This window comes from Schistocerca serialis, chromosome 2, assembly GCF_023864345.2.
Source record: "Schistocerca serialis cubense isolate TAMUIC-IGC-003099 chromosome 2, iqSchSeri2.2, whole genome shotgun sequence".
Lineage (NCBI taxonomy): Eukaryota > Metazoa > Arthropoda > Insecta > Orthoptera > Acrididae > Schistocerca > Schistocerca serialis.
The window spans coordinates 272,633,329-272,658,763 of NC_064639.1; the positions used below are offsets into that span (position 1 = coordinate 272,633,329).

At 42.4% G+C, this 25,435-nt stretch overlaps 1 protein-coding gene across 5 annotated transcripts in view; it reads left to right on the forward strand.

Annotated features, from left to right (window-relative positions):
- Positions 1-25,435, forward strand: part of LOC126457029 (Ig-like and fibronectin type-III domain-containing protein 1) — a 1,179,953-nt gene that overhangs the window by 153,719 nt on the left and 1,000,799 nt on the right. The window contains exon 1 of one of the 5 annotated variants that reach the window (XM_050093010.1): positions 14,792-14,807. The exons of the other annotated variants lie outside the window; for them this stretch is intronic. The gene's annotated coding sequence lies outside the window, so the exon portion shown is untranslated. Of the gene's footprint in view, positions 1-14,791; positions 14,808-25,435 lie in introns of those variants that run through there. 5 annotated transcript variants of the gene reach the window in all.

The window sequence follows — 25,435 nt, forward strand, 5'->3', positions numbered from 1 at the left end:
GGGCATGAAAGGGAAGCAGTGGTTGGGAAGGATGTGAGACAGGGTTGTAGCCTATCTCCGATGTTATTCAAACTGTATATTGAGCAAGCCGTAAAGAAAACAAAAGAAAAATTAGGTAGGAATTAAAATTCATGAAGAAGAAATAAAAACTTTGAGGTTCGCCGATGACATTGTAATTCTGTCAGGGACCTGGAAGAGCAGCTGAGCGGAATGGACAGTGTCTTGAAAGGAGAATATAAGATGAACATCAACAAAAGCAAAACGAGGATAATGGAATGGGGTCGAATTAAATCGGGTGATGCTGAGGGAATTAGATTAGGAAATGAGACGCTTAAAGTACCAAAGGAGTTTTGCTATTTTGGGAGCAAAATAACTGATGATGGTCGGGGAGGATATAAAATGTAGACTGCCAATGGCAAGGAAAGCGTTTCTGAAGAAGAGAAATTTGTTAACCTCGAGTATAGATTTAAGTGTCAGGAAGTCGTTTCCGAAAGTATTTGTATGGAGTGTAGCCATGTATGGAAGTGAGACATGGACGATAAATAGTTTGGACAAGAAGAGAATAGAAGCTTTCGAAATGTGGTGCTACAGAAGAATGCTGAAGAGTATATGGGTACATCACATAATTAGTGAGGAGGTATTGAATAGGATTGGAGAGAAGAGAAATTTGTGGCACAACTTGACTAGAAGAAGGGATCGGTTGTTAGGGCATACTCTGAGGCATCAAGGGATCACCAATTTAGTATTGGAGGGCAGCGTGGAGGGTAAAAATCGTAGAGGGAGAGCAAGAGATGAATACATTAAACAGATTAAGAGCGATGTAGGTTGCAGTAGGTACAGGGAGATGAAGAAGCTTGCACAGGACAGAGTAGCATGGAGAGCTGCAAAAAACCAGTCTCTGGACTCAAGACCAGAACAACAATACACAAAACAATGTTTCCCATCTCTACAGTGAGTGGAAATCGAATGAAATGATATGTGCTTGATCTGGGACCTATTTAAAAAACATTAGTCTTCAATAAAGAGTAATGGAAGAGGAGGAACGGCTACAATCGAGAAAAGGCTGCTTCTTTCATCATACTTGTTTCCTGTGGAAGTAAAAATAACACACAGAGGCAAGGTGAAACAAAGTTTAAACTGAAAACAAACATGTTAACAAACAAAAACTGTTAGTAGAAAGCGTAATTAGCGAATCACCGTGAACGTGACTTTCGTAACAACCAAAACTGAACAGATGAAACAGTTTTTCAGCTTATGGATAGTCATCTCTGAAGCCTCGATAACAGTGAGCGTAGAACCGCTGCCAAACGTACTTTCCTGAATCCACTAAACAGAGTCATTCCGTCATGAATTTACCAGCTTACAGGAATGATGGAAAAGGATAAATGTATCAGTTTGAGGTCAAGAATCCGCGTCCGGAAACGACCGATTCCAATGTTACAAGTTAAATTCGTTCTTATACCCGTGACTCGTTTACTGCAAGCTCTTTGCTTTCCATATTTCGTAAGGAGGTGACATGGTCAAAAAAAAAGACAAAAGACAAAAAAAGCTAGTAAATATGGGCCCAAAAACGCATACCTTAAGAGCTACGAGCACTTGTTTAGCAGAATAAATGTGCTTCGCAGTAGCAAAGACGGACAAGGGCCCACAACTGTAAGGATTTAAGGTACGCAGCTTAGAGCCAATGTTTGCTGATTTTTTTCTCTATTTGATCCACATCACCTCCCCCAAAATATGAAACCCATAGGGCTTGCAATAGAAGAGGACCACTGCTACAAGTATTAGAACGATTTTCACATATAACTTTCGACTCGGTCGTTCCCGGACTAGAGTCCGTTACCTGAAATCTATACATTTACCCTTCTCCATTATCACTGAAAGTTTATAACATCATCACAGAATCACCCTTTATACAACAAATAACTGAATATCAAAGCAAAAGAGTGTGCCCAGAAAACCGTTTCTCCACTAACTGTTTTACTGTAGTTGAATAATTCGATAGAAATAAACGATAAACAGCAAGCAGTGAAGATGTGCAGTTACGACATGTTTCCAGAGATACCGAGATCAGAATGCAAGATAGTACGAGGCATTAAAGGAAGGAAGTGAATAGATGGGGAAAAGGCAACTTCTCTAAGAAATAGAAGTAAAAACTTCTGGTTTATGTATTGGATAAAATCTACCATTCTTCCCCGAATGCCTTACGAGATACACGATTCATAAACAGCGAAGCAGTGAACGAACTAAGTACGTCAAGGAATAGCCATAACATGTGATGATCACGACCACCATTCTATACCGAACCAGCCTACTACGCTCTCCGTTGCTCAGAAGACGGTAATGCGCCTAGCGAAGGAACGCTTAACTTGAATCCAATGGAAGTCAGCTTGAGATGATACCGTAGCAGGCTTTGAAGCAGATGATGTCAGGCGCCCACAATGTCGACATATCTCACGAGACGGATTTGCGGGTCTGCTCTAGATCTGCTCTTTGAAGGTGCTCTACCCTTTCTCCACTGGAGGTCGCCCGGCATTGTGCCATTGTCACGTCAACGGCGAAGCCTGCTCTGAGCTTTGAAGAATAACTGTACATCTGCTTTTACTGTCCCCAACACACTTTCTACTGCGAGACTTCGAAGTCTGTTCTTTTAAATGCACTCTAGAACTGTCACCTCGTTTTATTTTAGATTTTTCAACAGCTGTCCTGAGAGCCTAACAGCTCTTAATATAAAACAATCTTTTGTCAGCCGGAGATCAGTCTCTCAGTACTGAAGCCGTGGGTACGAACTCTGCACACACTTTCTCGGAGGCTACCCCCCTAGAATCACCCTCGTAAATAAAAGATGACCTCGGAAGGTGTGTACGTTTGTCCACTGGTCAGCTGTAATTATAACCAGTGTGCAGGGGTACAGAGACACGATTTATCCCTCAATAAAATAGCTAACTATAATTATGGTTTTTATGTGTGTGTTCAAAAATGTTCAAATATGTCTGAAATCTTATGGGACTTAACTGCTAAGCTCATCAGTTCCTAAGCTTACACACTACTTAACCTAAATTATCCTAAGGACAAACACACACACCCATACCTGAGGGAGGACTCGAACCTCCGCCGGGAGCAGCCGCACAGTCCATGACTGCAGCGCCTGCGACCGCTCGGCTAGTTCCGCGCGGTTTGAGTGTATATTGCAGCGTCGGATGCGCCGAAGTTGGAGACGTAATGTTACAGAAAGACGTTGAAAATTAAATGACTGGTGTGAAATAAAGTTGTCCACAGAATCCAGGACGAAAGCAGTATTTGGAAAACACTCATTCGAAGGGACAGGTTGAAAGGACCATATTCTTTATGTAAGGTTCCCGCAGTGCTGAATTTGTTGAAGTCATGGCTCCACTTCGACACCTTAGACACCTTAGGAGCTCACTTTCGTACGAAACACTCTACGGCAGTGGCCATCAAACTTTTTTGCTCAAGAGCTAATGCTGACATAATGGGGCATCATATCGTTACAATGTTCTTATTTATATTCCATTCAATATTGGTGTGTTGTAATACTTTAGGAATTCTCGCAATAAATAACTTTGTAATACCAAAATATTTGTATTATTTAATAGTTGAATTAGACCTTTTTTATCAGCGCCCTTTGCCAGATGCGCTTGATCAGCTATTAAATTATCATAGACAGAAGTATGTGGAGGGCACAAATCGTAAACTGACCTATTTTCGTCCGTAAATTGTCTGTCGCATGATAGGAACTGTGGTAGTTAAAGAGAATTTAGCGTATTAGCCTAAATAATATGGATTTCTTCAATGAATTTGGGTGACATGTCCACCTCTCAACACCGGCACCTCGAATAACATGGCAACCCGTGCATAATATCTACCCATATTGGCTCTGAGAGGCAGTCAGCATTTAATAAAGTTCAGTTTCTTTCTCTCCAATTATTTTGCCTCCACGGTAGTAAAGACGCCGGCGCGAATTTACTAATCATTGGTTGTCCCTTTTATTTAGCCGTGGTTTTTGTTGTTGCTGTTGTTCATATGGATATGGTTTCTGCACGACATTCCATGTTTTCTGTGTATTGATATCTGGCGTTGCTAACAGCGCTGTGGATCAGTTTTGAAGAGGATGATAATTACTAATGCAAACTGATGTGACAAGCTTTATCGGAAGACTAGGAAGAGAAAATAAATTTTAAAATATTTAACAAATGTCGTGCACTGCATATTTTTGTTTGTTGTCTATTTGCGTGAATGTCAACGAAAAGTAAGGCTATGTTGAGACGTTAGGGGGGTCATTCCGAAAGGTGTAGGGGGATGGACTGAACAGAAACTACAAACGAGAAGGGGTCAACGTATGAGATGGTTCACTTTCCCACAGAGCAGGATGATAGACACACTGATGTGAGTTAAGGTTTAGTAACTCGTCGCGAGCATAGCAGTGAATGTGGTAATATGACAGATTTTGTTCTTGTCTGGTAACCTAAATGAATTACGGTGTTATTAGCCCCCAGAAGACTAGCTGTATTACGGACAGAGGTATGGCAAAATGCATTTTTGATTTTAAGCACATATATCTCCAAAACTATTACAGCTAAAATAGTAAAACTTGAGACTACTATGTACAAGATAATGATTGATATTCTGTGAAATTTTCGTTTGAAAATACGCATCGACATATATTTTATTAGGATTTTAATTTTTAATCGCCAATGTTTCTGTAATGTAACTTTTCTCGTAAACCAGTCAAGCAACAAAACTTAAATTTAACGGTTTAAATCTACGTACGAGGCTAATAAAAATATGGAACAGATTTTTGTTTAACGTCATAGTTGCTTTGAAATTAAATTTTCAGTTTTGTGTTACCCAGGACTGCTCTTCTCTTCTCAAATTTTAAAGGAGAACTTATCTCAGAGAAAAGATAACGGAAAAATGCTGTACAGGATTATTCAGGAAGTAATTCTTCAGAACTATGCCACATTTCAGGATGTTCGCTTTTATAGTTCCTGAGGAAAGGTACATCACAGCTCAAAAAAGTCAGTTTACGGCAATTCACACTTCAAGTTTTTATTTCATTTTTTGACAATATTGCTACGCGTCTAGTGACCAATGCTGTCCACAGCCACTATTTTTATTCTGTTTCTCGTTTTCCTGAAGTAATCTCTTCCCCTGCCTTCTTTAGCTAGCCAACTTTTGCATTTTTTTCCTTCTGCTGCTTAAGCTTTGCTCAGTTGCACTTCATCGATGCTTCTGAATATCTTCAGTGTGAATGTACGTGGATGTAAGCGTAGTCTCTGCAGGCACTTATAATCCTATCTAAATTTCCACTGTTGAACACTGGACAGGCATCACACGCAGCTATCTTCGCAGCAATTGAGGACACAATATTGTTTTTGGACAATACTCTTTTTGTGTCTCTCACTTGTATTCTGAGTTTTCCAATGTACACATTTATCCAGTAGTTCAGGATTGGATAGATACCTTGAAGTTTGTTTTATAAAATCTAAAACATCAAGTGTCAAACCATGGGAAACTCAGCAACAACATTCACTAATTTTCTTCTTCGACGAACTCAGTGACTTCGCCGAAAATTGTTTTTCGCACTTAGGAGTAGCACAGCTGAAATGGAACCTTGAACGCTTATAGGACATCTGTTAACACATTATGGAATAAACAGGGAGAGTTGTAGAGGACAGAACCTGAGGCGGTTGCGTGAAACTCGGGGATGAAGAGGCTGTCACAGGTAAGAAAGTCGTGGCGTACCTCACGAAAACAGTCGAAAAACTGAAGCGGACGAAAAGTTAGTAGATCGTAGTGCCATAGAGTGTAACAGAATTTTTCTGCTCGTTTTTCTTAAGTAGGCCTATGCAAACGATACATTATTTTAAGATTTTAAGCTGCGCTGCCTGGTAGTCAGTTGGATGAGAACTGTCGTAACTATTCTGGTAATAAGCCGTGAATTTATTTGAAAGTGTAGCAATTAATTGGTGTAATATGCTTTTTCAGATGTTTTGTGGAACACTGCTTCTCTGAATTCTGTAATAAACATCTCTGAAGCAATCTGTCAGCTTTACAGTAAGTTTCCGCGAACAGGGCATACAGTACATTTTTAACACGATTTGCCAAGGCTCTGTAAAACTAAGGAGCTTTTTGAGATTTATCATCCACATTTATTGAGACTACTTTACTAAAAACGCGATTATTTTTTAGAGAACAGACGAATATAGTTTGCATAAAAAGACCTTTGCATGGTACGGACTGAATTCAATTTGAATGTCACTGGAACTTTTAATTTCACGACAAGCTTTTGACTTCACCTCCTCGTAATGCTTTGTATTATTTTGCCGTACATTTCATTAGCTTCGTAATTAAAGAAAGCTCGGCAGCATCAAACGCTGTCACATAAGTGCAGTTCCAGCCAACCTACTTTTAAGAAAATGTAATTAAAAATTTTGCTGTCTAACGAACGATCTCTTTTGTTCTTGCCTTCTGCAATAACATTAATTTTTTGAAGGTGGAGAGTTCACTTTTTTCCCACAAACATTTGCGCCGAAAATCTCGAAAAACTCTCGTACAAATTCTTGTAAAATATATGATTGATCAGCAGAGGTGAAACACCTTCTAATTTTAAATACCAGCTTTCCATCAAGTATTCCGTTTGCTTTCCGCCTCGGCGGTATCCCCTTCTTGCAACAGACATCAGCTGACTTATAGACCATTCTCTTTCTGCCACGAGCAAACAGTAAATCCTTAGATTACGTTGCGCAGTTACGAAAAGCCCTTCACGTTTGCCAGCAGCGCTGACAATTACCGATAGAGTTCCCATATGGCGTATGTAATTTTACTAGATGTTGTAGGAGCACCCCTTTTGAGTGGTTGTTTGCCGAAAGATGTAGCTGCTGAATAGCTTTCACAGGGTACTGTGACCACAAAAAGCACTTGTACGTTGGAGGGCCAGGTACATACAATCCGCAGTCGCGACCTCGACACCAGTTCACCACCAGCAATGGAGGGTAAAGCTTTGACAATGCCCGCCATTCGCGCTGGATAACGTCAGAAAAATCACCAAAAAACGTCGGCCGAAGAACCAAAGACAAAAGCCAACAGGCAGTTTGTCAATAAATGGGCACGAAAGCCTTAAAAATTTGATACTGTGACGCTTTCCGACACCGCTTGTCATGTATGCTTTTACATTCATGAGTCAAACCATTATGACCGCCTACTCTATAGCGTTTGGAACGCTAAAAAGCAGCCGTTCTGCAAAGCATGCATTCATCATTTCTTATTAAATTTCCGGAGATCTACGACACCAGATGTCTACAAACAGGTTACACGGTTCCCGCAAATTACGGGCCAGTGGTATGTGGGAGCGGAACTGGCGCCAGATAGCGTCCCGGGTGAGAACCATCTGGTTCGCATGAGGCGAATTTCGTGACAAAGATATCAACATGAGTTCGCTATCATGCTCCTTAAACCACTTTATCAAGTTTCTGGCGCTATGACGCACATGGACAATTATCCTGCTGGAAGACGACATCGACCCGAGGGAAATTTAAACTACGGAGGGAAGCAGGTGGTCCGTATAATGTTCTTGCGTTCCCCATTCCATTACCACACAGGTCCAATTAAGCTCAGGTGGATATTCCCAATAGCATACTGTTGTCCCCACCATCCAGCGTCCACCTTTGGCCTGGATGACGTTGTGTACAGATCAACTGATCCATGGTCCAGTCTCAATGATTCCGTCTCTGGATCTACTTGGGAACACCACAGAGCGTCTGATAGAAAACCCCAAGTTCGACAATGTGCGCTTAACAGCGTGCTGTGAAGCACTTTTGTCTGCACCACCACTTACATCGTTGCCAGATCTGCCACAAGTTGCTCCCATCGTGCTCGTGGTTGTCATTGGACCACTTTTCCACAGATTCCCACGACACTACCACATGGATAGTTCATATGGCTCTGAGCACTATGGGACTTAACATCTGAGGTCATCAGTCCCCTAGAACTTAGAATTACTTAAAACTAACTAACATAAGGACATCACACTCATCTATGCCCGAAGCAGGTTTCGAACCTGCGACCGTAGCAGTCGCGCGGTTCCGGACAAGCGCCTAGAACCGCTCGGCCACACCGGCCGGCACATGATTAGTTGAGTAGTCGACCATCTTCTGAATTCCCGAGATACTCGTTCTCAGGTCCAGGCTGTAATAATCAACCCTCTGTCAAAACTTCTTCTGTCAGCCGATTTCGCCATTGAATGAAGCACAAAAATTTTCAGGAAAGCAAGGATACGAATCCCTTAGGAGTGAAAAAACTGGAAGTTTAGAACTGCCAAAGTGATATGGCTGCAGGAGAGATCTGAAGAAACAGAATAAGAAATGGTGGTCAGGAAGTATGACTCAGTGGAGTCTATAAAAATGTCAAAGTCATCTTGAGTGAAATTAAAAGCAAGTGTGATGACATTATGAGTGCAATGCGAATTCTTTTGTTATCTGCAGAAGAGATGACAGATACATGGGAACAGGACAGTGATGGACTCTATGAGCGTGAGGGCTTGTCTGATGACGTGATAGAAGAAGAGTCCATAAAGGTGACATAGGGGATCCAGAATTTGAAAGATCTATGGAAGACTTGAGAGTAAATAAGACCAAAAGGAATTCCTAAAGTTATCGGTGGTAGTGGCAATCAAACACCTATACAATGTAGCGTGTAGAATCTACGAGACCGGTGGTGTACCATTCACACGGTTCCGAACACAGCACGGACAGATATAAGACCATCACAGAATCAGTTTAACAGCTCATGCACCCAGCTGCTGACAAGAATAAAATACAGGAGAATGGGAAAGAAAGCTGAGGATATATTAGATGACGATCAGTTTCGCTTAGGAAAGGTAAAGGCAACAGAGAGGAAGTTCTAACGTTGCGCTTGATAATAGGAGTAAGACTGAAGAAAAATCAAGACACATTTACAGGATTCGTCGATCTAGAAAGAAATTTCGACACTGTAAAATGGTGCAAGACGTTCGAAATTCTGAGAAAAACTGGGGTAAATTATACGGAAAAACGGGTAGTAGACAATATATACAAGAACGAAGAGGGAACAATAAGAACAAACGAGCAAGAACAAAGTGTTCGTATTTAAGAGGGTGTAAAACAGGGATACAATTTTCGACCATACTGTTCAATCCACACAGCGTGGAAGAAATTGCAAAAAATTAAAGAAAGGTTCGGGAGTGATATTAAAATTCAAGTTCAAAGAAAATCAATGATAAGATTCGCTGATGACATTGTTATCCTGGGTAAGTACGAAGAAAAATTACAGAAACTTCCTGGCAAATTAAAACTGTGTGCCGGACCGAGACTCGAACTCGGGACCTTTGCCTTTCGCGGGCAAGTGCTCTACCAACTGAGCTACTGACCAACTGAGGACGGGACATGAGTCGTGCTTGGGTAGCTCAGTTGGTGGAGCACTTGCCCGCGAAAGGCAAAGGTCCCGAGTTCGAGTCTTGGTCCGGCACACAGTTTTAATCTGCCAGGAAGTTTCATATCAGCCAACGCTCCGCTGCAGAGTGAAAATCTCGTTCTGGAAACGTCTCCCAGGCTGTGGCTAAGCCATGTCTCTGCAATATCCTTTCTTTCAGGAGTGCTAGTTCTGCAGGGATCGCAGCGGAGCTTCTGTAAAGTTTGGAAGGTAGGAGACGAGATACTGGCAGAAATAAAGCTGTGAGGACGGGGCGTGAGTCGTTATTGGGTAGCTCAGTTAGTAGAGCACTTGCCCGCGAAAGACGAAGGTCCCTAGTTCGAGTCTCGGTCCGGCACACAGTTTTAATCTACCAGGAAGTTTCATATCAGCGCACGCTCCGCTGCAGAGTGAAAATCTCATTCAAGAATTACAGAACCTGCTGAATGGAATGAACAGTCAAATAACTGCAGAATATGAATCAAGTAAACCAGAAAAAGACAAAGGTAATGATATTTTGCAGAAATGAGAATACCGATAAATTCAGCATCTAAATTGGTGTTCAATTTCTACATCTACATCTACATGACCACTCTGCAATTTACAGTTAAGTGTCAGGTAGAGAGTTTATCGGACCACATTAAAATTATTCTCTACCGTTACACTATTGAGGAGCGAGGAGGAGAACCGAACACTTAAATCTTTCCGTGCAGACTCTGATTTCTCTTATTTTATTGTAATGATCATTTCTATCTCCGTAGGTGGGCGCGAATAAAATATTTTCACATTCTAAGAAGAAAGTTGCTGATTGAAATTCACGAGGAGCTCGTGCCTCAGTGAAAAACGCCGTTGTTTTAATGAGTGCCAGCCTAACTCGTGTACTTTCGTGGCACTCTTTCCCTTATTTCACCATAAATCAAAATGAGCTACCTTTCTTTGAACTTTTTCGGTGTCCTCCATCAATCCTATCCGCTGTGGAGCGCACACCGCACAGGACTGCTCTAGAAGAGGGTGGAAAAGCGTAGTGTAAGCAGTCTCTTTAGTAGACCTGTTACATTTTCTAAATGTTCTGCCAGTAAATCGCAGTCATTCGTAACTATATTCCATAAGTATTTAGCTGAGTTTACAGTCTGCAGGTTTGTGAGATTTATCGTGTAGCTAAAATTTAATAGATTCATTTTAGTACTCATGCGGATGAGTTCACACTTTTCATTATTTAAAGTCAATTGACACATTTTTCACGACACAGATATTTTCTACAAATCGTTTTGCTCTTTTTTTTTATCATCTGGTGACTTTACAAGACTGTAAATGACAGAATCTTCTACAAACAATCTAAGAGGGGTGCTCAGATTGTCTCCTAAATCGTTTATGTAGATCGGGAACAACTGAGAGCCTGAAACACTTCCCTATGGAACGTCAGATATTACTTCTGTTTTACTCGATCACTTTCCGTAAGTTATTACAAAGTGTGTCCTTTCTGATAGGAAATCAGTAATCCACTCATACAACTAAGGTGATACTCTATAGGAAGGCAATTTAATTAGATGCTACTTGTGAGGTACAGCGTCAAAAGCCTTCTGGAAATCTAAAAATATGGAATAAATTTGGCGTCCACTGTCCGACAACACTCGTTACTACCTAAGAATAAAGAGCTAGTTGTGTTTCAGAGGAATGATACTTCCTGAATCTGTGTTGGCTGTTTGTCAATAAATCATTTGCTGCGAGATTATTATAGTTTTCGTGCACAGTATATGTTCCAGAATCGTACTGCAAATCGACTAAAGTGATATGGGTCTTTAATTCAGCGGATTACCCCTATTTCAATTCATGAAGTAGACAAAGAATTCTGCAACACTGGATGCAAAGTGACCCATGACAGACAAGGTAATGATGGCATAAAAAGCAGACTAGCATAGGCAAGGAGGATATTCTTGGCCAGGAGAAGTTTGCGGGTATTAAGCATAGCCCTTAACGCCAGGAACAAATTTCTGAGGACGTACGTATGAAACGCAACATTCTATGGCAATGAAACATGGACAGTAGGAAAACCGTGACAGAGGAGAATCGAAACGTTTGGTGCTACAGAAGAATGAGTATGATAAGATAAAGAATGAGGTAAAGAATGAGCAGGTTCTCCGCAGAATTGGCGAAGGAAGGAATATATGGAAATCACTGGCAACAAGGAAAACGATGATAGGACATGTTTTACGACATCAAGGAATAACCTCCATGGTACCATAGGGTGCTGCAGAGGGTTAAAACTGCAGGGGAAGACAGAGACTTGAATACACCCAAGAAATAATTGAGGTGATAGCGTGCAAGTGCTACTCTGATATGAAGAGTTTAGCGCAGGAGTGGAACTCGTAGACTTCAGAAGACTGATGACTCAAAAAAAAAATAAATAAATAAATAAATAAATCGTCCATAAAAGAATTCTAGATACGCCTATGTTTCGCTTATACGTTACAACGGGAGGCATCCAGTCCCGTGATCTATAGTGGTCGTAATGTTTTGGTTCGTCGTTGTAAATGTGCGTACTAGTAGAAACAAATAAAATGAAATATAAAAAACATATTCAGGCGACAAGTCGTAAGTTTAAATAAAGAAAATCAACAATGTAACACTGGAATTTGCTTAATTTTTCAGCTCTTCCTGGAGCTCCTCGACAGAATAGGAGTGAGCCATGAGGAAACTCTTGTTTGGGCTACTGCTAAGATTTTTGAGTTCTTGTGGTAGCTTATTGAAAATGGATGCAGCAGAATACTGCACTCCTCTCTGCACAAGAGTCAAGGAAGTGCATTCAACATGCAGATTTGATTTCTGCCTAGTATTAACTGAGTGAAAGCTGCTAACTGTTGAGAATAAGCTAATATTGCTAACAACAAATGACATTAAAGAAAATATATACTGTGAGGGCAATGTCAGAATTCCCAGACTATTGAATGGGGGTCGACAAGACGTTCTCGAACTCACACCACACACAGCTCGAACAGTATGTTTTTGAGCCAAAAATACCCTTTTTGAATCAGAAGAATTACCCCAAAAAATAATACCATACGACATAAGCGTATGAAAATATGCGAAGTAGACTACTTCTCGTGTTGGACTGTCACTTATTTCAGATACTGTTCTAATGGTAAATAAAGCAGCATTTAATTTCTGAACAAAATCCTGAACATGGGCTTTCCGCAACAGCTTACTATCTATCCGAACGCCTAGGAACTTGAACTGTTCCGTCTCGCTTATAATATGCCCATTCTGTCTGATCAAAATATCGGTTATTGTTGAATTGTGAGTTAGATACTGTAAAAACTGAGTCTTACTGTGATTTAGCATCAAATAATTTTCCACAAGCTATGAACTTATTTCATGAACTACATTATTTGATACTGTTTCAGTATTACACACAAGATCCTTCACTACCAAGCTGGTGTCATCAGCAAACAGAAATATTTTTGAATCACCTGTAATATTAGAAGGCATATCATTTATATAAATAAGAAACAGCAGTGGCCCCAGCACAGACCCTTGGGGAACGCCCCACTTAACAGCACCCCATTGGGACTGAACACCACTACCACACTGCGGAGAACTTCCTTCTGCTTTCTGTTCTTAAAGTAAGAGGTGAACCAATTGCAAGCTACTCCCCTTACTGCATAGTTGTCCAACTTCTGCAGTAATATTTTGTGGTCAACACAGTCAAAACCCTTCGTTAAATCAAAGAAAACACCTCGCGTTCGCAACCTTTTATTTAATCCGTCCAAAACCACACAGAGAAAAGAGAATATAGCATTTTCAGTTGTTAAACCATTTCTACAACCAAACTGTACATTTGACAGCAAATTTTGTGAATTTAAATGCTCCAGCAACCTTTTATATACAACCTTCTCGATAACTTTAGCAAACACCGATGGCATAGAAATAGGTCTAAAATTGTCAGCATTATCCCTGTCTTCGTTTTTATAAAGTGGCTTCACTACCGAGAACTTTAATCGGTCAGGAAACAGACCACTCCTAAAGGAAAAGTAACAGATATTGCTAAGTACTTCCAGATGATTTTTATGGTTCCGTGTACAGTTTTTACAAACGGAACCTTTATAGGCTTATTTTGTTATCCGTATGTCTGCCCGTCTGCTAAAACCCCCTTTTCTCACTTACGGGTAGAGAGTTGGAATTTATCACGTACTGTGGTCTACGGGCCCTCGGTGGAGTAAACAAAAAAATTAAGGTTCCAGATTAATGCATTTTTGTCACGCATTTTGATACTATCTCATCAAAACCGAGATGGACTATCTATATACATAAAGTTTGTACACAACCCTCGGGGCACGAGTCCACTCGAAGTCGGCGGTTTTTTGCCTCCAGCACACCGTAGTCATCAACAAGGCTGTGAATTCAGTTTGAATGATTGGAAATGGTAAAAGTCTTGACAAAAGCTGATATATCAGTGCAGAAAATACAGAAAGAATACTGCCATAATACCGAGCCTTCAAACATTGGTCTTTCCACCGGTTGGGGGGTCATTCACATGTAGGTATCCCGTTATATCCCTCATTCACAAAAGGCAAATACCAGCACTCTTCCTTTGAAAATATCGGTGTGTATAGAGCTCGACCTTTGTCCATTTCTTTCTTTTCGTCTCCAATAGCAAACCATAGTCCCTCTGTTTCATTGCGTTTTTCTTTATAAATTTTCAGCTTCCATTACCCCTGCGTTATTTTCGGACTCATTGCATTTTAGATATCATAGAGATAAAAAACCGCTCATAAAAACCTTACTGGAAACGAGCAACTCGATGGTGGCGAGACCAAAGTGTTGATTGAGGGTTCGGTTAATGGGAAAAGAAGGGGGGATTGGGGGTCACGCTATTGGGTGTCGCCCACCTAGAGGGAACTGTCACCTGTCACTTAACCTGCCACAGATCTCTATGTTTTAGTAATAATGACAAGAGACTGAATAAAATGTTTTGCTTTAATAATTTGTTTATATTAATGGTTACTTAATCGCTTTCCAAAAAATTCATATCGCAGATGTACCGTATTTCATTTGAAAAACATTCGTCCGGAAATTTGAAAAGAGAATGAGCAACATTAGGAATGTATGAAAAACATAGTTCACTTACTGATGAGAAGCACTAACTATAGGTAATGAAAAACTAATTGTCCGTAACAGTTGTCAACAATTTAATTCCACTAGAGGCATAATATTCTGCTCTTGTAAATTTATGCAGTAACGAATCTATCGCATAAGTATTGAAGTTCCTTTGAATGAAATGTAATTGTGTATTTTATTTTTGTTCCAGGTAATAACCTATACGAAGTCCTTTACTACGTTAACGACTCGTAAGTAGCGATAACGATTAACGACTCTTAAGTAGCTACTTTCATTGCTGACCGCTTAAACTCGCTTCCTCTGTTCCCAGACCATTAAAACTTCCGAGTGAGTATCAGTAGGATAAATATATTCTTTTAGTATGTTTTTCAGTTTTTCTTTGGCAGTAGTGAATTTTGTGGAAGAAATGAGGGCAACAGGTGGAAAAAATTACGAAAAATACCCACATAATTAGAAGTTCAGAAACTTGTGTACAATGCGACCTTTATCGACGAAATCGCAAAATTTTAGGCAAAAATATTTACCACGGGCCAAAAAACAAGAAGTATAAGGGAAATCTGTCTTGAAGCACACAGCCGGCCGGAGTGGCCGAGCGGTTCTAGGCGCTACAGTCTGGAGCCACGCGACCGCTACGGTCGCAGGTTCGAATCCTGCCTCGGGCATGGATGTGTGTGTTGTCCTTAGGTTAGTTAGGTTTAAGTAGTTCTAAGTTCTAGGGGACTGATGACCACAGCAGTTAAGTCCCATAGTGCTCAGAGCCATTTGAACCATTTTCTTGAAGCACACGTCAATCCGTGATTCATTTCGGATATGGAGGGGGTGGGGGATGGGGATAGGGTGCAGATTTAGTTACTGGCTCGCTTTCATATTGGACCTCCCCCCCCCCCCCCCCCACGCCACCCCTTAGTTATAACTTGCGGCAACTTAATTTTAACATGACAGTGACACCTATGACTTTTAATAACAATAGCAGTAAAATATAAAAAATATTTTTATGTGATGCTTATCTGTTTATAACTTTAACATAACTTCTATATATTGCAATTCAAGAGGACGTTAAAATCGTTCTTCCAAAACTGACTTTTACGTTTGCCTGGCAATTGATTTAAGAAATATAATAGCAACAGTCTCTTGTAAGTTTTACAGAGCAATAATTTATACTATATCAAATCGGAGGGTGCATTCCAATGATCATTATTTCACTTAACACTGTGAGTGTGAATACATTTTTGCAGACTATAGTTGTGCAAGCGTATGAATACTGCTTGTTTCACTCTGTTCTGCCTATTTTCGGGAAATACCACTCTTTCTGCTGTTTCTTTTTTTTTCCTCGGTAACGAACCGTTGCTCTTTCATCTGGCGTTACGAGACTTGCTGTTGTTTACTGATTTTTCCTGTAGACTCATGAACCTTATCGAAATTTTTCTTTGCAGCATCTATGGTCAAACTGAGCACAACTTATCAGTGGGTGCCTTTTTCTGGCCACAATGACATCTGCAACCGGGCTGCATGATTACCTACGTGCGCAAGCACTCAGCCAGTAAATAAAAATCAGCCTGTATTGAACATTTTCTAGAATTATTACCATTTTAATGACTCGAAGTTTACTTAACTCTCCGATCTTTATCTGATCAATACACGTAAAAGTATAAACGCTTTTAGTAAAATGTTCATTGTGTTGAAGCATGTCACGTTTACCTATGAAATACACCTTCCACCCTCCATTTCGCATCGGCGTCTGTTGAGAATGGAGCGCTCCCGACTATTTCAAACGAGAGCGACTGTTAAACGTCCCCTGGGGTTTAGGCAACGCGCTACACGGAACTGTTGGTTGGTTTGCCGGTACGCCTGTTTGTGGTATGCATGTTAATTCATAGGTCGCTTAAAACTTTCCCACAAATTTATTGTAGTAAATTTAATTTCGCTTTTCGTTAGCAGCGTTCTTTCCTGTTAATGTGTTCGCCACCACGCTTTGCGGTGGCAGGAAGTCGTGGGTCGAGGTCCGGTCCGGCCACTAATTTCATAGGAAGTGCCACACCGCCGCTGACACCGGGGCCGACCACACGTCGGATATTTACGGAAGCGTGCACTGTTTGTCACTTCAGCTGCATGCGCCCGCCCGCGACAAAACCGCAGGCTGATATTACCCCACCAGTCGGCGCACATCGGCCGCATCGGAATTTCCGTACAAGATTCATCTGTCCTGCGGTTTTATTCGTGATGCCAATTTCCTGTCTGCGGCTCTCTGTGGAAATGACTGCCTGGTTAATTATTTTTCATCCGTATGTGGGTTACTCCTGCATATGAAACCGGCTTTGTGACGTGCACGTTAATTTCCCTTTTGTTTTTGCGCTCTACTGGCCGTCGGTAGCAGCGATTTCTGTCAGGTCGTAACGATGACGTTAGTTGGATGTCTGAACTTCTGTTCCGTGGAGTTATGGTTGCTTTTCAATAACTAAGAGTGTGACAGCAACATTCGCAAATTTGTTTCCGTAATTGTCCAGTACATTTCGAGTGATCACTGACAATTTCTCGCAACAGTAGTATTACACGAAAAAAGTATCTTACATTGAATGGTAATATGTTGGTCGCCGTTAGAACTGCAGAACCGTGAACGTGGCAAGCAACAAACGTGAGACTGCCATGAATTCTGAACATGCAGGTCATTATTTCAGTGCAACCGTCCAAAGTAGGTAAGAGCCATCTATGGTTCCATTTAAAAGTAATTACTACATGTGTTAAGAAACTTATACCACTGGGAGACAAAACGATCAATTCCCATTTCGAAGAATGCCGTCGGCCGCAGACGGATCCACATGCGCACTCACTCTTTCACTTCCTCGTCCGAGTGAAACCGACGTCCTTGCATGTCTTCCTCCACGTCGCCAAAGATGGGAAAATTACACGGTGGAAGACCCGCGTTGTACGGAGAATGTCGAAGGGTTTCCCAATCAAATCGCTACTGGGTAGCCTTCGTCCGATTGGAAGTGTGGGGGCGGGCGTTATCGTGCAGCAGGATGATTCCGTCTGGCAGTATTGCTGGGCATTTTGCCTCTATGACACGGCGCAGTTTTTGGAAAGCTGCGCATTGATTGTGGTTGCACGGTCGAGGAATTCGACGAGCAGAGGGTCTCTGCAGTCCAAGAAGAAAGTCGTCATGACCTTACCGGAACTCCTGTGAACAGCTCTGGTTTCCTTGGTGGGCTGAGATGTTGGACGTTTCCACTGTTGGCTTTGCTGTTTGCTCTCGGCCTCTAAATGGTGGCACCACGTAAAGTCATGATTACCTGCTTCTTCGACTGGAGGGATGTAAACGTAGGTAGAGTTCCTCGAACGTGGAACCAAACTTTGCAAGAATTGTGAAGCGCCATAAAGTCGAAACGCCAACGACTGCTGTCGAATGGAATCGTCGTGTTGCACGATAAAGCCCGCCTCTACAGTTCCAATCGAATGAAGGTTACGCATCAGCCGTTTGAACCGTGAATTTACTTTCAAAACTTTTTCTTAATAATTTACTTTATTTACTAGCGATTCATCAAGAACATTAACACATTTAATCACACTATGTGAGCGTGGAAGTGGTTGCTAGGGAGTAACTGATGAAATCAAAATGAAATTGCTTTTAACAAATGTGAATTTTATTCCTGAGAGCTTTTTTTTAAAAAAATTATAAGCAGAAAGCACCCTCTAAATATCAATTTACAATTTACTCAGAGGCAGAAAGAAACAAATTTTTGAGTGTATGAGCCTTCGGGCTGAGAACTTTGCCGCTCCGTTTTGATACGGCCGTAGTCACAACCGCTCACAAGAGCCTCAGAAAGACTACACAGGCGCCGGCCGAAGTGGCCGCGCGGTTCTGGCGCTGCAGTCTGGAACCGCGAGACCGCTACGGTCGCAGGTTCGAATCCTGCCTCGGGCATGGATGTGTGTGATGTCCTTAGGTTAGTTAGGTTTAACTAGTTCTAAGTTATAGGGGACTAATGACCTCAGCAGTTGAGTCCCATAGTGCTCAGAGCCATTTGAACCATTTTTTGACTACACAGGTGCAAATCTGCAACACACCTTATTACCTTAAAAAAAAGTTTTAACAATTCACACAAGCACACAAACTATGCACCCCGTAGGAAGGATGGAAATGGTACAAAACACTAAAATTAAAAGATTAACTATCCACCGAAGGTGCAAGTTGATTTTAACTTCTAAGAAAAGCCTTACGGTGGAAGGGTGGCAACTTTATATACTAAAATGACCACTGAAATAAAAGCCATGAAATGAATCTTACATAAAATTATACAAGGTTGGCCAAACGTGCTCTACAGTACACATATACCGCCTCTCAAGATGATAGGCAAGATAAAAACATATTTCAGGAATTAGGCCGTTACACTTCAAGCAATAAATTCGTTAACACACCGAATCCGACAAACATGACAGAGGCAGCTATTAACGTACGGCAGATTGATAGGGAGATTACCGAATAATCCGAACCGCAGGTTGCTCTAACCCGCCCCTACTCCACAAGGGAAAAATGGACCATCAAATTCATAAATAACCACCTTCCCGCGGGTGGGCAAACGGAGAAGAATGGTGGGACGACCCCAAGCAAAACGGCTGGTGACCTCACCAAGAAAACAAGTAGAATTTAACAAGTAAATGAAACAACACATCACCAATACTTAACTTCTAATAAACTGCGATTTATGGCGAAGACCTGGCGCAGCACCCCCAAAACGCTCTCCCGCACCGTCCGCTGCCAGCCACTTCAACGGACGCAGGAAGGCGCGCCGATCTCCCGTCGCACGGCGTCGCAGCTCGCACCGACCAGACCGATGCCGTGGATTGACTCCTGTTGCTCTCATGTAGGCCGCGAAGCCACTACCCCACGCTATACGGCGCGGCCCACTGGACTCATGTGGCGACCTCACATGCGCCGACGCTCAAGACGGACAGGTCATCTTGTGTCCCAGTGCGCGACCGACCAACCGATCGATCCAACCGCCAATGACCGTTTCCTGAGCAACTCGAGCAGACTGGCGACCTAACGCGCAGACTCAGACGCAGGAACTCAGCCCACGACCGGGCGACCACTCGTTGAGTTCTCTCACTGCGTCACAAATTCGGTCGGACGAGTGACAGACTAGATAGCTGGGAACGAGAGACTGACCCAGACTGACCATCCGGCGATCTCATAGGGCCCCTTAAATGCACGTGAACAGGCAATCTTTCCCCTTCCCCCACCAGAGGGAGGCACCAAAGCAGCGATTGCCACAGCGGCGCCGCCGACAGAAACGGAGGGCGACTGCTTCACACAACGCGCTGCGGCGCGCTCTTGAAAACAGCAATTTTTACCACGGCTCACCGTTTTGTTCGAGAACTCTGCAACATCCGCCGTACAGCCCGTATCTTTCACCGTGTGCCTTTTACATCTTTGGCGACTTGAAGAAAGACATGCGTGGACGTCGGTTTCACTCGTACGAGGAACTGGATGCGGTTGGGGATCCGTCAGCGGCCGAAACCGTTCTACGAAACAGAAGTCGATCGCCTCGTCTCCCGGTGGTATAAATTTCTTAACGCGCGAGGTGAATACTTCCGAATGGAAACATTCCATGGTCTTATTGTGGCGGGTGTTCGGGTTTTATTTTTAAGTGCTCTTTTCAGTTATTTCTTCACAACCGAATTCCATCTTCAGATTACGGCGAGGTATCTTAGAGTCATTTATAACAGCCTAGATGGCAATGTTACAAGTGTGGCGTCAAATATCATAAAATACATCCTATGTCAACCATTAATTTTCGTCTGCATAATACAATTGTCTTCCAACTTTTTGTGTGAAGTCGCTCAGTACACCGGTGACAGAACTGGAATAATGGAAACAACGACAGTAGAGAAATCAATTCAAATAAAGTCCTTTTGGGAATTAGCCGACGACATTATGGAACACTAGAAACAGTTTTGTACCGATCTTTCAAAGATATTTGGAGTGGTTCTCCTCAGGATGACGAAACTGTAATGCCAGTTACTCAGGACGAAAATTGGAAAAAAATTTTGTCTTACAGAGAGCGAGTCAACTTTTTTCATATCGCTAGTAAAGTGAACTTCAACTATGGTTCGAATATTGCAGAACATTCATTTTAATAATTCTTGGTTGGTAAATGACAATCTACATTTATATCCTTTGTAGATTTAGAAGAAGCTTGTGACAACGTTGACTGGATTAAGCTCTTTGAAATTTTTAAGGTGGCGGTGCTGAAATTTAGGAAGCCAAAGGTTATCTACAGTTTGCACGGTATCCAGACTACGGTTGTAAGGGTAAAAGGATACAAAAGTAAAGCAGCGGTCGAGAAAGGAGTGACACTGTGTTCTAGCGTAACGCCGATGTTGTTCTATTAGTGTGTTCAATAAGCAATAAAGAAAAACAAAGAACAATTTGGGATAGCAACTAGTTCAGGGAAAAGAAATAAAAACTTTAAGATACGCTGATGACATTCTAATTAAGTCGGGGACGATAAATGAGTAAGACGATCAGTTGAAAAAGTTGTATAGCATGTTGGAAACAGGTGATGGTAAGAGAATTAAAGTGCTATCGCAGTAAACGTGATAGATGAGCTTTACTTTTTAGGCAGCAAATTGGCTGATGATGGCAGAATAATAGTAATAAAATCGTTGCTGAAAAAAATGTTTACATCTAATATAAACTTTCTGAAGGTATTTGTCTGGAGTGTAGCCTTCTTCGTAACTGAAACGTGATTGACAAACAGTTCAGGGAAGAAGAGAGCAGAACGTTATGACATTTGGTGTTGCAAGAGAATGCTGAGGATACACGGGTAGACTGAATAACTAATTAAGAGTTAGAGAATCGAACTGATAGGAGTTATGAGGCATCAAGAAATAGTAAATTTGGTTACAGGGAAAAATTTTCGCGTAATTGTAAAGGAGACTAAAGATTGGCTACAGTTAACAGGTTCCAGCAGATAGATGAAGAGGCTGGTGCATGGTAAACCAGTGTGCAGAGTTCCATCGAATCAGTCTTACCACTGAACACATAAATATCACCACCACGAGCACGACTACCATCAACATCAAGAACAACAACAACAAGTGCAGTAAATCTCCATGTATTAAAGCAAAAATGCTATATACAGTCTAGCTAAGCCAGTTAGAAACATCCGCCGTGCGGTCTGAGGCGACTTGTCACGGTCCGTGCTGCTCCCCCGTCGGAGGTTCGAGTCCTCCTTGGGCATGGGTGTGTGTATTGTCCATAGCGTAAGTTAGTTTAAGTAGTGTGGAGGCTTAGGGACCGATGACTTAAGTAAGACCTTACCACAAATTTCCATTTTCCATTTAGAAATCCTAGGAAACTATAAGAATTAGGTACCAAGATTGAAAATTGTATCTAGATAGCTTTGTGGGAAGAGACCTAAAAGGCAATTACACATAGTATATTACTGGGTAAATTGACGAGTAGCTCTGGTGATGGCGGGAACAAACAGACACCTTTCAGCTGAAGATAGTGCGCGTTGTTATCTCGCAGTGCAAGCACAGAAAGTGATTGCAGAATCTGACTTGGGGTAAGCCATGACAGCTTGTGTTAATGCCGTTAAGTTTGTTGACTATGAGAAGTAAAAAGGAGTGACGGTGGTGACGGAAAAGCTGACGGAACGGGCAAATGAGTAATAGGCAACAATTCCTGCGGCAGAAAGAAATATGAAACAATACGAAAACTTCATACAGATGTACTGGGTCGTTATAGTTAAATTTTCGCTATTTGAACCAGTGTAGACGGAAAGTTATTTATCGTAGGGATACTCGACTTTACAGCAATAGTGTTCAGACTGTAAGCTGCAGGATTTGCGTTGTTAGCAGACGCCGGTACTCGTACGGCGACGTTAGGTTGAAACGCAACCATCAGTGTCCATTACAGTTGCAGAGTGTCAACATGGGTCTGGACAAGGTGAGCAGAGGTTTACTCGTAAAGCTTTTTTATCAAAATAACAGCAATAGTGCTTCTGCTCTTCGCTAGTATCGACGCGTTAAAGGAATATGGAGAGGTGCTCTTTTCGCACCTGGGACGAAGAATATGATTTGAATGTTGGAATTAACTGGGGATGTGGAAATTGCTCCTTGGAGAGCCCGACTGCCAGTTGCGCCACAAATTATTCACGAAGTTACTGTTGTGGTGGCTGAGAATGCTGGTTGCAATGTGCCATCTTCGAGCAGCGCACGAAATTCGAAATGGGCTACGAACAAATGTGAAATGGAAAATCTAGGCTGTAGTGTGGGCAGATGGTCGTTACATAGAGCAACGTTTGTAACCTAGAACTTAAACAGAGTACGAAAGTATCAAATGTTGCCGTGTCCTGTGGGAATTAAAATGTATTTCTTTCAATGGTTTATTCGTTATTCCTCCTCTGATTTCCTTACAAATGTTTCCACGAAGTTTCGTCATCCCACGATAACTTGTTTTCCATGGCGCCCTGTCAAGTAGCGAAAGTTTAATTGTAATCATCCTGTATATTTAAAGAATAATACAAACTTTGCATAATGAGAAATTATACATTACAAAATAAAAACACGAACCTGGATGAACCAAATAACGTATGAGGAAAACAAATATTAATCAGACAGGAAAGTGCAGTAAACACTCTACAAACAGATGGCACGGCACATCCGAACTGAAAAGCATTGAGTGACATGAATGTCATTGAATTACTTAAAAAGGAGTGAGAGAGAGAAACAGAAGTCTATTAATGAGGTAAAGTATACGCGAATCCACTATAGTCAAACAGCACAGTGAACATTCCTCAGCCACAGGAGGGTTTCTCCAGAGGTATTGTGGATGTCTGTAATTCCTCCTCCTTTGAAACCGCAAATTACACAATTTAAAACAGGATCCATAGCTATCACTCACAGGAAGGTTCACCCGAAAGCGATGGCCGAACGCATACCTACCTCCCAGTTCTAGTTCGGGACCCGAGTTCGAGTCTCGATCCGGCACACCGTTTTAATCTGCCAGCAAGTTTCATATCAGCGCACACTCCGCTGCAGAGTGAAAATCTCATTCTGTACTCAAAAGAACTTCGCGTATTTTATCATACAGGTGAGGGTTTCAAGGCTAGCAAGGAAATTCAGAGAGGATTTGGTTTTAAAAGATGCTAGGAAAAACGAGACACGGGTGCTAACGCGACGAAGTAGTTGGATAAAAGAAAAAGGAAACATACTACAGCACATTAGCTTTTTCACGAAAAAATTAAACATCAGAATTAAAGCAATCAGAGGTTTACTTAACTTAAACAAGGATTTATATGCACTACACCAGGGGTATCCAACCCGTGATCCGCGGGCCGCATGCGGCGCGTTGGATGTATCCATGCGGCCCGAGAAGTAAGCGCCTATCACACTATCGATAAAAAAAAATTCATAACATTCTTTTAAGTAAAGTTACGATAAAATGCCTATTTTCAGTTTGCAGTTTGAAACTCCCACGCGTCACCACCACCACACCACCGATCGTCCTTTTGCATCTGGACTCGCATTCGGGAGGACGACGGTTCAATCCCGCGTCCGGCCATCCTAATTTAGGTTTACCGTGATTTCCCTAAATCGCTCCAGGCAAATGCCGGGATGGTTCCTTTGAAAGGGCACGACCGACTTCCTTCCCCATCTTTCCCTAATCCGATGAGACCGATGACCTTGTTATTTGGTCTCTTCCCCGAAACAATCCAACCCCAACCCTTTCCTCTCTCTCTTTCTCTCTCTCTCTCTCTCTCTCTCTCTCTCTCCCTCTCTACGTATTAATTGTATTACATGCGGCTCAAAACTAGCCGTTTTCTTCCAATGTAGCCCAGTTACTGCGAAAGGATGGACATCTCTGCACTACACAGTTCATGAATGTTGTCGCAGTGTTAGTGTGCGAGGAGTACTGTCGAACAAAAATGCCGGTCAGTGATTAATTGTTGCGCTATGCTGTACTTCGTAGCGTGTGCGAGCGCTCCACTTCTGCGAATACTGGAGTGTACAATGTTACTACCTCCTCCTCGCCGTTCTTGGGCGTAAACACATCGGATCTGCCACACAGACGTGGTCCTCAGATAGCTTTGCCGAGTAATATTTGATTCCACAGGCTTCTCGCAAAAGTCAACATTCCTGGACAACCCTTCCAAGTTTTTCCTCGGTCTTTGGCTTCGCTCTGTCTGCGGGACGCGTGGAGCATGGGGGGGGGGGGGGGGACTAGAGGGGTAGGAATAGCTCCGGGCTCAAAAGGAGAAATGTGAGAGACGCCGGAAAGAGACGGCAGCGAGGCGACTTCCTGGCGGCGTCTCCGGCGCTCTTGCGGAAGTGTCTGTCGGCTGGCGAGTGGCGTCTGGCAGCTGCGGCCAGCCGCGCCCCCGCTCGCCTCGCCACGCCTCGGTGGGCGGTCCGGCGCTGGCGGGCTGCCTGACAAGCGACAGTCGTGCGGCTGCCTCTTGCCGTCAGACGCAGTCTGCTCTGTCTCTTCGTCCGACCGCCGCGCCCAGGTATTCGGTCGTCCCTCGAGACGGCGCTGTGTCGCTGTTGTCTTGCTGGTGGAGCATTTCCTCACAAGGGAACCTCCCCATCGCACCCCCCTCAGATTTAGTTACAAGTTGGCACAGTGGATAGGCCTTGAAAAACTGAACACAGATCAATCGAGAAAACAGGAAGAAGTTGTGTGGAACTATGAAAAAAATAAGCAAAATATACAAACTGAGTAGTCCATGCGCAAGATAGGTAACATAAAGGATAGTGTAAGCTCAGGAGCGCCTTGGTCCCGTGGTTAGCGTGAGCAGCCGCGGAACGAGAGGTCCTTGGTTCAAGTCTTCCCTCGAGTGAAGAAGTTTAC